Genomic DNA, 13,390 nt, shown 5'->3' on the forward strand with positions numbered 1-13,390 from the left:
ATGATTTTCAGATTTCCTAAATGACTTAAACCCTGCATTTTTAAAAGGTACTAAATATCCAGAGCAGATAATGGTGGGGGGAAGAACTATGAGTGCTGAGCTGGGGCAGAGGATGGGCAGGACAGCCCAGTTGGGCTGTAGCAAGGGCTTGGATCTACCTGAGATAACCATGGACACACCCCCTAATACTACAGTCTCAGACTTTGCCTTGAGTGAAAGTCTCCTGTGTGGGATGTGAAAAACCCCAACAACTTAAATAATTAAGCTTTTCTGCTGTAGCCTTACCATCTTGATTAAAGGAATCATGTTTCCTCCGCACTTACCTGGAGGATCTGTCATTCCTAAGTCAATACACACCATCATTCTGGAAGAGGACGACAGTCTTTCCTGAACTATCTGCTTCCTGCCAAGAACCCAGGAATGTAGATTTAAATTATTTTATCAATGCTATATTCAGACCTACATGGAAGGCAAAAGAAGAGTTTCTGCAACAGCAAGAGAAGGCAAATGGTAAATGCCGTTAGCTCTAATAAAGCAGTGGATGAGGAAATCAGCACCATTCAGTCGATTTTAATATGAGGAACCCAAGACACAGAAAGATGAAGCGACTTGTTTGAAATACCTCAGGAAAGCAGAGACACAACTCTATCTCACCTTCTGCACTCTAAGATAACTTACAAGTGGCATATGGCAATGCACTCACCTCTGATATATCTTATTTTACATTCACGGAGCTGGAGCTCCTGGGAATTATTTGACAGGTAAGGCACAGAGACACGCTTTGCAATGCCAGTGATATACAGATCTATGTTTTGTCAAATACTTTAGGTTTTGATATATTTTGTGAATCTCACATGAGTATCAGCAGGACCACTTTGTTGCTGATAAAATTTTTATGGAGTACGGGCTTCTGTCAAGACTATTTCAGACTGCTAAGCATACATTTCAGTTCAAAAGAAGTTCTCTCTCTAAAAATAGGATGGGTAGTATCTCCTGTTGTCAGCTTTATTAACAACACCCTGCATTATATTATCAACCCATCTGTCTGGATATGAAATTGAATGTTAAAATTTGATTTAGACAAGATCACCTCAAAGGTAATTTTTCACCTTCCTCAGAATAGATGATTTTTGCAGCCTATTCGTTTCAACTTACTTATTGTTAGTAACTGTTGTTAATAATAATAGTGATAACAGCACTGTCATTTCTGAGTTGCTGAAGATGTGCGGGGAAAACCTAGGAACATAATCAGAAAGACAGTGTTGCAAAAAACTAGAAAAAATAAACATGGTGCAGGGAGTAGAAGGCAAGGAAGAAAAATAATGTCTGCAGAAATGAGAATGATTAGGGCTACGTAATCATGAAATTGCTCACTCTGAGATGATGCCTGTCTGCTCTGTCAAACCTTTGGAGTCAACAGCAACCGAAAAAACTTCAAATTCCTAAGTGCCTTGGGTAACATTCATCTGCTACTTTTTCAAGCAGTCAGAATCTTCTAGCTGCCTTTGTATTCTCCCAATCTGGAGAACTATTTTCCCTTTATTTGTAATTAACTGCCAGTGAGTTTTATCTTCCAGTGAAGCCAAATTCACTGATTCTAGGATTTGCAGTAAAGTCTAGGCTTATCTGCAGGTTAATGTTGCCTGTATGAGTTACTGCCATGACTCCCTCTGAATGATGAGTCCACCACTGAACATCAGTATTAAGGCTCTTGCCATCTCTCTGTGGTGGAGCACTGGAACAGGGTCCCCAGAGATAGTCACGGCCCCAAGCCTGTTCCAGTGTTCAAGAAGAGACTGGACAACACCCTCAGACACATGGTGTGAACTGTGGGATTGTCAAATACAGGGACAGGAGTTGGACTCGATGATACTTGTGGGTCCCTTCCAATTCAGGACATTCTATGATTCTCTACTATGACAAGTATTTCCCAGCTCCTGGGCCCAGCTGCATGGCCCAGGAACTCTCCAAGACCTGTGTGCAAACTATGCCATTCCCTTGAGTTTTCTGTGCAAGGCAGGTCTGCAGCCGCAAAGCACAGACTTCTGCTGTAAAATAGAAAATTCACTGTCACGTTCCCATGGTGACAGTAGCTGGGAGGTGATATCCGAGAACATGTCAAGTGCTGACCAATGAAGTTTTTTTTCAGAGGATTTCAAATATCATGATGGAAAGTCAAGAAAGCCTTAGAGGCACATATCCCACCCCATCTCTCTCAAACCCCAAAGTTATACTCTTATCCATTATCTTTTGAGGAAGAGTTAGTTCGGGAGGCAGAATTAATCTTGCCCTCAGAGCCTCAGAAAAAGCTGGTTGGTCAATATGGGCACAGATGGAAGACCTGTGAAGAGCTAGTATGTCTGTGGGTATTTGTTTAGATGCACCACTGAACCACTGTGAGTTTCCTCGCTTCCTGCCTGTGCATCTTAGAGGAAAAGAGGATAAGCTGGTATCCAGTGACAGGACACCTTAAAATGCATGAAAAAGTAAAAAGCAGATTTTTTTTTTTAAATGTGTGAAGAAAAATCAGCATGTTTCTGAAATTATTTCATAAAACATTTTACTTCATTAAAAGTTATTGGAAAGTTAGTCTTTGCAGTATATGTGATGTAAGTATAGGCAGCTAGATAAAAAATAAAGGATTATTAGATTTGAAGAGACTGTAATGTTAGTGGAAACATCCATCAGAAGCCAAGAAATATTTATCGTATTAAAGGCCAATGCTGTATTTGGTATTATACTGAGCAGTAAAATGAAACTGAAGTCACGTCATAACTCATATGATTGAACCTGTGTGTTGCAGTAGTGCACAGAAATTGCCCAGAGGCTGCCCTCAGCATCAAGCTCTGTTGTGTTTGTCGCTAAAACACTCGAACTAACAGAGTCTCCCTTCTGAGGAGCTCACAATGCAGAAAAAGGATTAACAATTTTAGAAGAGAGCTTTCAATCTCAAGTCAATATTTTAAACCAGTCAGAACTTCACTTCTTCAAATGTAATCTTGCTTTCCTTTCTGTTCTCTGAGTTGAGGATGCACTTTAAATTATTTTTGTAGGTCACAGTAATACCACAGTTTCTGAATAAATCATATATTCACTACATGGATGCTGTAAACCAAGTCTATAATTATTCAGGTGATATTATGTCTTATGTATCTATATACATACATACATATATACAAAGAGGCAGAGCAGAGAAAGAATGGCATCTCAGGAACATAATCCTTCTGCTTCACTCAGAGAGTGTGTAGTACTTTCTAAAGTATTTTTCTCTAAAATAAAACATCTATACACATTTGTTCCAGACATCTCAAGCCATTATAGTTTATTAAGCAACAACAACAAATAATCTACTATTTATATTAAATTCAAATATTTTAACATTATTCTCCAATTATTTATTTCATTTTTTTGAAATCATCAGCGTTACATGAAAGATACTTAGTGGTATCTGGTTTCATTTCTGGAATTTAAATGATACCAAAGACTTATATAACTGCCATAGAAGCCAAAAATCCCCAAACAAACAAAAAAAATCCAACCCCCCAAAAAATGGAGGGATGTGTGTGTGAGGGAAGCTGAAGCTAGGGTTTGGGAATAGAAGGGTGACTAAACCAATGTGGATAAATAAAACTTAGTCCTAATGTTTAAAATGTATTCTGTATCTTGCTGTTTAGATCAGGATTTTCAGTGGCTAAAGAGTAAAATACTAAAATTCATTTGAAAAATATACTTTTACCATATATTTTGTTTAACTGAAAATGCATTTAATGCATTTGATATCTCAGGAGCTATTCTGCTTATTGATAAAGAAGGGAACCTCTGTGCTGGGACAAAGAACAACTATAAACCTATATCCAAGAGTGAAAAAAGCGAAAGATGCAGGAAAAGAAAGAAACTCTGGGAGCTATAGGAGCAATCTGAAGCTACCCAGGACCAATCTGGTGACAAGCAGAGGCTTAATTTCAAGCAACATTTCTAAAAGGGTTGTAAAGTCATGTTCAGACACCTAAGTGGCATGCCTTTCAAACATGTCAAGCATCACCAGATTACTGCTACTAAAATCAGGCCTGCTAATTAGAAAACCAAGTTGGGTAACAGCATCACAGCGTCACTTCAAAAGGAGATGATTTTAAGAGTCTAACATCAGCAGCCACTAAAAAAAAAAAATAAGAAAATCTTGGCTTGGCAACCTAAAGCACAACAAACGCTTACAGGATTTAAAGGTGAATTTGCCTTAGATAGTGCAAAATTAGGTATCACTTCCAACGGTTTTTACTTCAGATAAGCAAGTGGAATAGCAGAAACATGCCTGGGCATTAACTGTGTCCAGAGTACTTCTTCACTCTTCCACTGTACCTCTCTCAACTGACTTACTAACCTTTTGCACGTGGTAAGGTGAATTTTTTCTGGGCTTTAGGAACAATTTCACTGACTTTCAGTGTTAAAATGTGATGTAGTTTGTTCAATTTTAGACTTTGTTTTCTCAAGTGAAAAATTTATAATAACATTTCACATTTTTATAATGTGGATGTTAGTAAGACCCAAAGATAAGTGCGTTTGGACTTTTCAAAACAGTTGTAGCCAAAAATTCCAATCTTATCTCAAAATAAGCTATTTTCTAAATGGTGATGCTACCTCTCACATGCTGCAGTTTTGTCTTCACAGGTGGAGGGCATGCAAGGACACCCACCATTTAGGAAATGGAGAAGTAGATACTGAGGATAATATCTGTGTATAAACTTGAAAAGTTGAACATTCATGACAGGACCGTTTGGATTTTTTAGATTTTTATTCACATATATACACATTTATTCCAAGCCCATGATCAGCCTCAAATGAGCCAGGAATGTGTGTCTAAATTCACACAAGCAACCTCACCATCTCAATTCAAATATATTGTATTTAAAGCATCCATGGTTTCTAGAACCTGAGCAGTGTTACAGTGTTATCCAGTCTTACTGCTTTCAGTATCCAAAGGCAAGTAAAACCCTGAAGCATAGTGCTGTCATCCTAGTTTTACTTCCATTTTTTTTTCCATGCTTGCCAAGAGAATGTGACTGAAACAGTCATTCACATCTTAGCTCAAGCATATTCTTGGTTGTTTGGATCACTGTGTTATCTCAGAGTCTGAACAAGTTCTGCACATGGATCCTTCCCTCTGAAAGCTGCTGAGCAGGATGGGCAGACAAGAGGGTGCTGAAGGCAAGAACTGACGACAACTGAGAGAGTTGGGGTTGTTCAGTCTGGAGAAGAAGAGGCTCTGGGAAGACCTTATTGTGGCCTTTCGGTACTCAAAAGGGGCCTACAAGAAAGATGGGGACAGGCTTTTTAACAGAGCGTGTTATGACAGGAAAACGAGTAATGTTTTTAAACTAAAAGAGGGGAGATTCAGAACAGACATGAGGAAGAGATTTTTTGCAGTGAGGGTGGTGAAACACTGGCACAGGTTGCCCAGAGAGGTGGTAGATGCCCCATCCCTGGAAACATTCCAGGCCAGGTTGGATGGGGCTCTGAGTAACCTGGTCTAGTTGAAGATGTCCCTGCTTGTTGCAGGGGATTGGACTAGATGACCATTGAAGGTCCCTTCCAAGCAAAGTATTCTATGATTCTAAGACATTTTGTCTGAAGTGGGATGTGTGTTTGGAGTGGCACTAGAGCCAAGCTCCTGCAGTGGCACTAGTATACTTTGCCTAACACTGGATAGCAGCTTAGAGGAGACATTTTAAGGTTGGTTTTTTTTTTGTTTGTTTGTTTGTTTGTTTTTTTTTTTTTTTTGCCTGCTGTTTTAGAAGGCAGGGCATTTTAATGAGCTTTTCCTATCCTAATCTCCATTGGCTAGCATCAGACATATCTCAGAACAGACTCCTGGTCAGTCTTAGTGCTTCATACATACACACTCATTTCTGGTTTTAATTAACAATGAAATACCAGATTATGCTATCTGGTATGGTGCCCTATCCCACCACTATTTGTAGCATAATTTGAGAATATCTCTTCCTCCCAGCCTGTGTATGGCTTTAGCCGTCTCTTTCCACCTGAAAGTCACATAAGAAACAGACAGACAGACAGGCACGCTCTGCCTCCAACTCTCACTGCAGTGGACCTAGAGGAGAGGTAGCAAGAGTTTTGCTGACCAGATGCTTGTCACAATGCCTACACATGTGGTAGGAGGAGACCTGATCCCTTAACTGCCCTTTCTTCCCAGGAAGAATGAAAGGATGGATGAAAGAAAGGAAATCAGTGACTCTCCTTCTAGCCCTTAGAGCCTGTACTCTAATTAACATAGTATACTTGAAGGTGATTATGGAAATACCAACACAAGCTTTGGATAGCAATGACCAATATTTGTATCCACTGCTGCAGGGCATGGTCAGCGGTCTTCATCTGCTGTGTTTGCTGAGGCTCAGGGAGCATTTACACTTGCATAACACTAACAAACCAGCTGTCAGGACACTACTGGGACTGAGATCATTTATTTTCAACCAACTGCACAGAGTAGGTATGTAAGCCACAAGCAAAGCGTGCAGTTTCTTGTCTAATCTGACTGCTCAGGCAGTGGTTGCTGTGTGAATTGCATGACTAATAGCACAAAGACATCGTGAATCCAACCTTGAGACAAAGTATGAACTGGGCCCTGAAGCAGCCATTTGCTTGGGTGCTTTTGCTGTCTTAATCATCGCTACATTGATAATAAGTTCAAGCGTGGCCCTACCTCTCCAAATTATTTTGGTGCATACATACCCATGTCTTTTTTTATTTTTTTCAGAGGAGATCTTTGTGGTGTAATCCGCATCTGAGTGTTGAAGCAAGGAGAAAGTGGAAGTCATATGGTTCAACAATCATTATCAAAGTATCATTGCTGGCAACAGTAACTTGTAAAGTCAAAACCATCTCTCTAATGCAGTGCTTTCTTAAAAATTGTTAATTAGACAGGGAAATAACTGAGTAAAAGGTTATTTTCCTTTTTTTTTTTTTTTTTGAAGAGGGAGAACCGTGGTGCTTCAATGTTCTGTGACTGATAGAAAATACCAAATTCCTAAGTAGTGCCTCCAGTCCTTTCCATTTCAACAATTAGCTTTTGTGAAATCGACACAAATATACACATCACCCACAAAAAATATTTTAATGTGTCAGATTTTTTTTTTTTTTTAGGAAATAGGCAATGTGCAGGTTTGAGCCTGGAATATGTATTTTAGTGTTTTCCATAATGTAATACTTCTGGTTTACATTTTATTTATATAACATACAAAACATCATCTTCTTTAATGCAATGGCATTGTGATTTTCTCATTTTATATAGGCACTAGTAATGTAGGCATCTGAACTCTTTCTGTTTCAGACAAAGCCTATAAAGCATTATATTTGGCCAAGGATCTTTGCATATCGTACGTTTGTATACCGAATTTGTGAGAAGATATCCTAACAAAAATATTAAGTGGAGATAATGACATAAGAATGTATCACATCACTAGGTATAGACATCAGACTGAAGTTCCCTCTAAGCCTAACAGGTTGCTTTTGAGAGCGTCCAACAGCAGTTGCTTAGTGTAACAGCCAAGGGTCATTGGTGGTTAGGAACTTCATGAGCTGGAAATTGCATCCATCTGTCTCTACCTAATAGTACTTGATGTACCTTTCTTCCATTAACTTGTTTGAATGCTTTTATACCACCAAAACATCCTCTGGCAACGAGTTCCTCAGATTTAGTCATATGCAATGTGAAAAAGTTCTTCCTTCTGTTGTTTTAAACATAAGGACTGATTATTTCACTGCATATGCTCTGTTATGAGAAGCAGCAAGTAGTCTTTCATTAGTCACCCTCTACAGGTCATTCACTGGCATCCCACTGAACAATGGGGACTTACACAACAAAATAAAGTGCATACCTTCTAAGAATGACTACTAAACTTCTCTTTTAATCAAGAGTCAGCCTCCCCTGTAAATAACAGTCATTATGCACCATTAAGGATGAACATGGTGCATTGCTGGGAATAAAGATCAGCTTGTTTTATCTCTCCAGTTGTTCTGGATTCTGTCTTTCATCTCTGGGAAGTGACTGACCCAGAGACTATTGAATTCATGGAGATGGACGTCTTTGAGTTTGCTGAACTTTGGAACAGGTCCCATTAGGGGAAATCTGCTTCTGTAGGTGAAATGGGTGTCCCTAATTTATGTAATCAAGGAGAGCAAGAAATGCATCTACAGGAGGCTTGAATACAAATCCGTGAAGTCAGAGTCCTAAATTAAGTGAATCATGTTTTTAATTTATTCTCCTGACACAGCTGGATGTGAACACTGTACCAGAAGACGTGAAACAGCCACCTTGCTAGGCTGTGCAAATGCTCTGTTGAAGAACAGATGGTTGAGATTTTTTACATCCCTAAATCCAAGAAGTCCTCATAGGGCCTACGGTGGATCACCAGAGGCTGACCAGCATTTTTTAAGTTTTGTGTCTGCTATTGATGCAATGCAGCCTGTTTCCCATAGCCTATCACATCTGCTCTGCTGACCAGCTTTCCTTTATATCCCTACAAAGCCTAGACTCATATCGCCTGCCTAACGTAAGCATCACAAATACATAAAAAGTCAATAGAGTGCCACCTACTCAAACGAACTCAAAGATGAGCCTCCAGAGGTGTTTCTTTCTGACTGTTTTGAAAATCAAAGTGACTGTGCTTCTGACATGACATATTTGATGGGTAGGTGCTTAGTCAGGCAGGTGGGATTTATCTGGGCCTGAGTTCCAAATTGTGCGTAAACTGAAGATGTGTCTGACCCCTGCACCGGTCACTTAATGATGGACAGGCTTGCTGTGTGTTGCTCCATCATTCCTGTGTCAACTTCTGTTGCAATCTGGCCCACAGTCTTCTCAGACAAGTTGTTGAAGAACATCTAGACTGGGTTGGGTACCTATTACAAGTCTAATTAGAAGGAAACAATTACTGGGATTACATGTACAATTGAGATTCTGCGCAAGCAAATATCCATTTTGGCATTAATTGAAGCTTCTGTTTTAAAATACTTCTTACAAAAATATTTGTCTATTAATTTCCATTAATTACGTATACACAGCAGAGATTTAGGTTTGTTATAAAGTTCTGCATTTTATCCAGGTCTTTGTCACAAAATCAACCTGTTTACATTTCTTCCAGAATCTCAAGTGACAAATTTTCTAATTTGGTCAACATAACATGGAGGAAAGACATTGCCCCTCTGCAAAATTTCAGTTCCTGTTGCTCTCCAGTTTAATTAACTCATCGTTTATTATACCTCTTAAAACTCCTTGCTCTTTTTTTTTCTACTCTCATACTGCCCACCACTGCAGCCATGGCTCCCAAGACTCACAGTGTTGGCAGGGCTGTCTCTACCCAATGTGGCTGCAAAAACTGATGCTGGATGATCACTCACCATCTGCATGTTGTTTAAAGGACACATTACATTTTTAAGTTGTGCTTACTTGAAGTCACTTGAACTTAGGTATACTGGAAAATCTAAGTATACTAGAAAATCTAGGTATACTAGAAAATCTAGAGAAATATGTATTCTCCATGTTGAATATTTTATTTTTCAGTTACTTGCCCACTTCTGGTGGTTTACATGGGGAAAATGCCTCTAGAAAACTCTTTTAAACCAGCAGACGTATATTTTTCTAAGTTGGTTTGCATGGCATTTTGGATAAAATGATTCAGACCTAAGCCATACAAATCTAAAAGTGATCATTTTTCATTAGGGCCTGTCCCACACCCCCAGTGGCAGTATGTACTTGCTGAGATTGATGCTGAGCCCCATGGCTTTTTGAGTGGTATCTCAGAGGTGTCCCTCAGGAGGGCAGACATTGTCACTGTGGTAGGTCCTTCTCTGGTGCATGTAGTGGAGGTTCTTCACCCTCCAGACCTTTACAGCCCCCTAAGCTTTCTCTTCTGGTCTCCTCTCTGAGGAGAGCTCCCTTGCTGCTATGGAAGATACACAAGTTATTCCAGGCGCTATTTCTGATATTGTGGTGCATCTGGTGCATGCATTAAATATGACAGTGCACTTGAACATACATTCACAAATTAATGAATATAATGGAAATTTATAAACATCTTGCATCTGTCAAAAGATGGTGAGATACCTGTGTACCTTCAGACAATATTAAATTGTCTGCTATCTGGCTGAATTCATAGGCAACCCCTCCTCCCCTACCCCCGACATCCCACATTCCCACATCCATCCCTCATCTGGGGATGCACTAAACTTTGACCTTGAGAGAAAAGCTGCCTCCTGTAGCAAATTTAAAAAACACCTCACATGCCACTAACCTCCAGATTGCTATCTTTGAGCTTGCAAGAGATGTTTAAACCACATAGGTTTAATCATATGCAAAGACAAAGGGTGAGAAAGTGAAGCCAACAATGGAAAACCTGGTGTTAAGAACAGGATAAGTTTTCAAATACTGGATTTCACAGTAGTGTTTTGTTCTGAAAAAAGTAAATGATTACCGGCAGTTTATGTTTTTATGACTGTGATGCATAGAGGAATAGAGGATGTTGTCAGAAGAAGCAAAGATTAAACACTAAAATGTCTTAGTCATTGTTAGATATAAAATTGATGCCTCAACACCAACCAAAAAAAAAAAAAAAAGTGTTGTCATGATATTAGCAAGTTATCCGTTTAGTTTCTCAAGACTATGACAGCGCGTGTGTAATTAGTAAGGGAATGAGAGTGGTGAAAATGGAGAGGTGTGGCTTCATAGTGGCCTGAGTACAGGTACACACCTAGGAAAACAGCCAGTCACTTGGGAGACTGATAAACAGTTTCTTTACCTCACATCTGAGGAAATAAGCCATACTCTGGCAAGGCGAATGCTTTGTCCACTGTTTCAACCGTGTACCTGGGAAGTGGAGGTCTTCCAAACCAGCTGTAGAAAGGAGCATGAACCCTAAGTATCCTTCAGCAAAGCACTGACTTCGGGTTGACTGTGAGAGCGCAGCTCCAGGAATCAGTGCCCAGGATGCTGCATATTGTGCAAAGATATACCACCCTGCTCACTATATATATATATATATATATTTTTTTTTTTTTTTTTATATATATATATGTATATATAGTTTCTTTTTGCCCTCCCACCTTTGGTCTATGATCACACTGTAACTGTGTCTATCATTTTTGTTGACTAATGGCAAGCCTCTTTGGGAAAGAGAATTTGGTTTTAGTCGTGTTTAGAAAAAATACAGTGTGGTATAAACATTTTATATTATTAGTATTATTAGTAATGGTAGTAATAATGGTCATAAAAGTGGGGAAGCAAGAAAACTTTCTTGTGGTGTGAAACAGAATCTTTATTGAAAATAAATACTTGTTTTTTCCCCTCTAAGCCATTGCTCAAATATTTCAGACTTGAAATAAACAGCAGACAAATCCAGAAATGTAAAGAGTCTGTAAGAAATTAAAAACCAAACCAAACCAAACCCAAACCCAAAAACATCTGTTAAAATAAAGGAATGATGAATATTTTGGATAATGGGCTAGATGCATATAATAATCTCATAGGAGAACTTTTTATATTATAAGTGCTATTGGTTGTGTAAAATACACAAGTTTCTAAAATAACCTTATAATCTTTTCCTTAACAGTTGTCAAAAAAGCTAAAAGAAGGGTAATAAATCAACCTCACTCTACTGGCACAACCGGATTTAGAAAACTGCTGAGGAAGAGAGTGACACAGCCAGTAGTTTAGTATGGAAATTGCTAAGAAAGCAAAAAGGAAGATGTCATTCTCTTCAGTGAACGTAGGCCTTTCAGCTCACACCAAATCCATAGATTAGGGATGGAAGCAATTTTTCTAAGAATCCTGTTAAAATTCAATCATGATTTATCATGAATAAAAGCCAATACTTAAAAAAACCCTACCAAAACCAGCTCCCACTATAGACACTACTTCTGCTTTTCTTTGCTGTTTACCACTAGAAATGTCTGGAAGATATTGTCTGATGGATTTATACCATTTGGCACAATTTTGAAGTCTGTGATTTTCTGAAAAAAAACCCCACCCAAAACAAAACCCCAACAAAAAACCAAGAGAAACAAACCAAACGTTTTAAAGTCTGATTTTACCATAAAGTTGAAATGATTTGAGGAAAGGTCGTTAAAGCCTTCACATTTTTCTGAATCATGTCAGATTTGATTCTTTACCTCAAAAATATATATAGTGCAGTTTCATCCAGTTTTTTAATAGGAGGATGCCATCTGGAAAAGTTTGAGGAATCTACAAATAAGTAATTTGTGATGGCTGTGGTGATCTGCGTTCATGCCTGTAACCTTTTTCAGTTGAATATATTTTCCTGGGTCTTCAAGAAAGATAGTACTTGGCTACTATCTCTGCACAGACATAACAAGCAAAACAAAAGAGCTGGACCACCAGCACCAATGAAAGAACATTCCTAAATCCTGGTTTTCACCTTCAGTTGCATTTTCCCAGGTGCTCCTCCTGGTCCACTGCTGCTGGTGCAAATGATACTTGTACAGAGAGCAGCACGGATGAATCCGCTATTTGTGTTGGTTGCTGTTGCCTTTCATTAACCTACTGTACCAATTTCCTCTCAAGCACTCTTCCTCGGGGGAGTGGTTTTAGGAACAGCAGCAGCGGCTGTTGTAATAAACTCCTTCTCCCCTTGGCCCGCTCTGTTGTGCTACTACACCAGAGGAAACAGTTCATATGTTTTAAGGCTAGAGGGGACCATTACAATAATTTTACTTGCCAACCATTAGAAATAGAATGCATAATTCAGAAATATACCTCATCTTGACTTGAAGCCTTTGAGTATTGGAGATTTCTTCACTTCCTCTGGTTATTTGTTTAATATTTATTATACTTGTACCTGAAAAATTGACACTATTTACATGTTGTGTTTCTCTAGCATATATATTACAGATTCTGAGTATGACTTAGTTTACTGAAGTTGAAGAGTACTCTACTGCCAAAATCTTCCACTCATGGATGTAATTATGGCAAACAAAAATACTTATGGGCTTCTCTACTTCGAGTCATAACTCATAATATCAGCAATAGTCACAACTCTCATTTTCTCCCAGAAGAAGATAGTGTGAGCTGCAAGACCTTTTCCTCAGTCTCTGTTTACAAAAGCACTCTCCATCTCTTAATCAAGAGCTCTCTGCTTTCCTTCTTTTTGCATTTGAACTATGCAATAACTTTTACATACATAGATGGCTGATTACACACTATCAACAGGAGACTTTGAGAGGACAGAACCGAGAGAGGTGGGCAACAACCATTCAAAAACTCCTAGTTACTGGTTGTCATTGTAAGAGTGATTGATGAAGAGATTATAGACTCTGTATCCAACCTGTCCTGTGCCATTTCCTTTCTACCTGGCATAGCTCCTCTGTA

This window comes from Patagioenas fasciata, chromosome 2 (genome assembly GCF_037038585.1).
Source record: "Patagioenas fasciata isolate bPatFas1 chromosome 2, bPatFas1.hap1, whole genome shotgun sequence".
NCBI lineage: Eukaryota > Metazoa > Chordata > Aves > Columbiformes > Columbidae > Patagioenas > Patagioenas fasciata.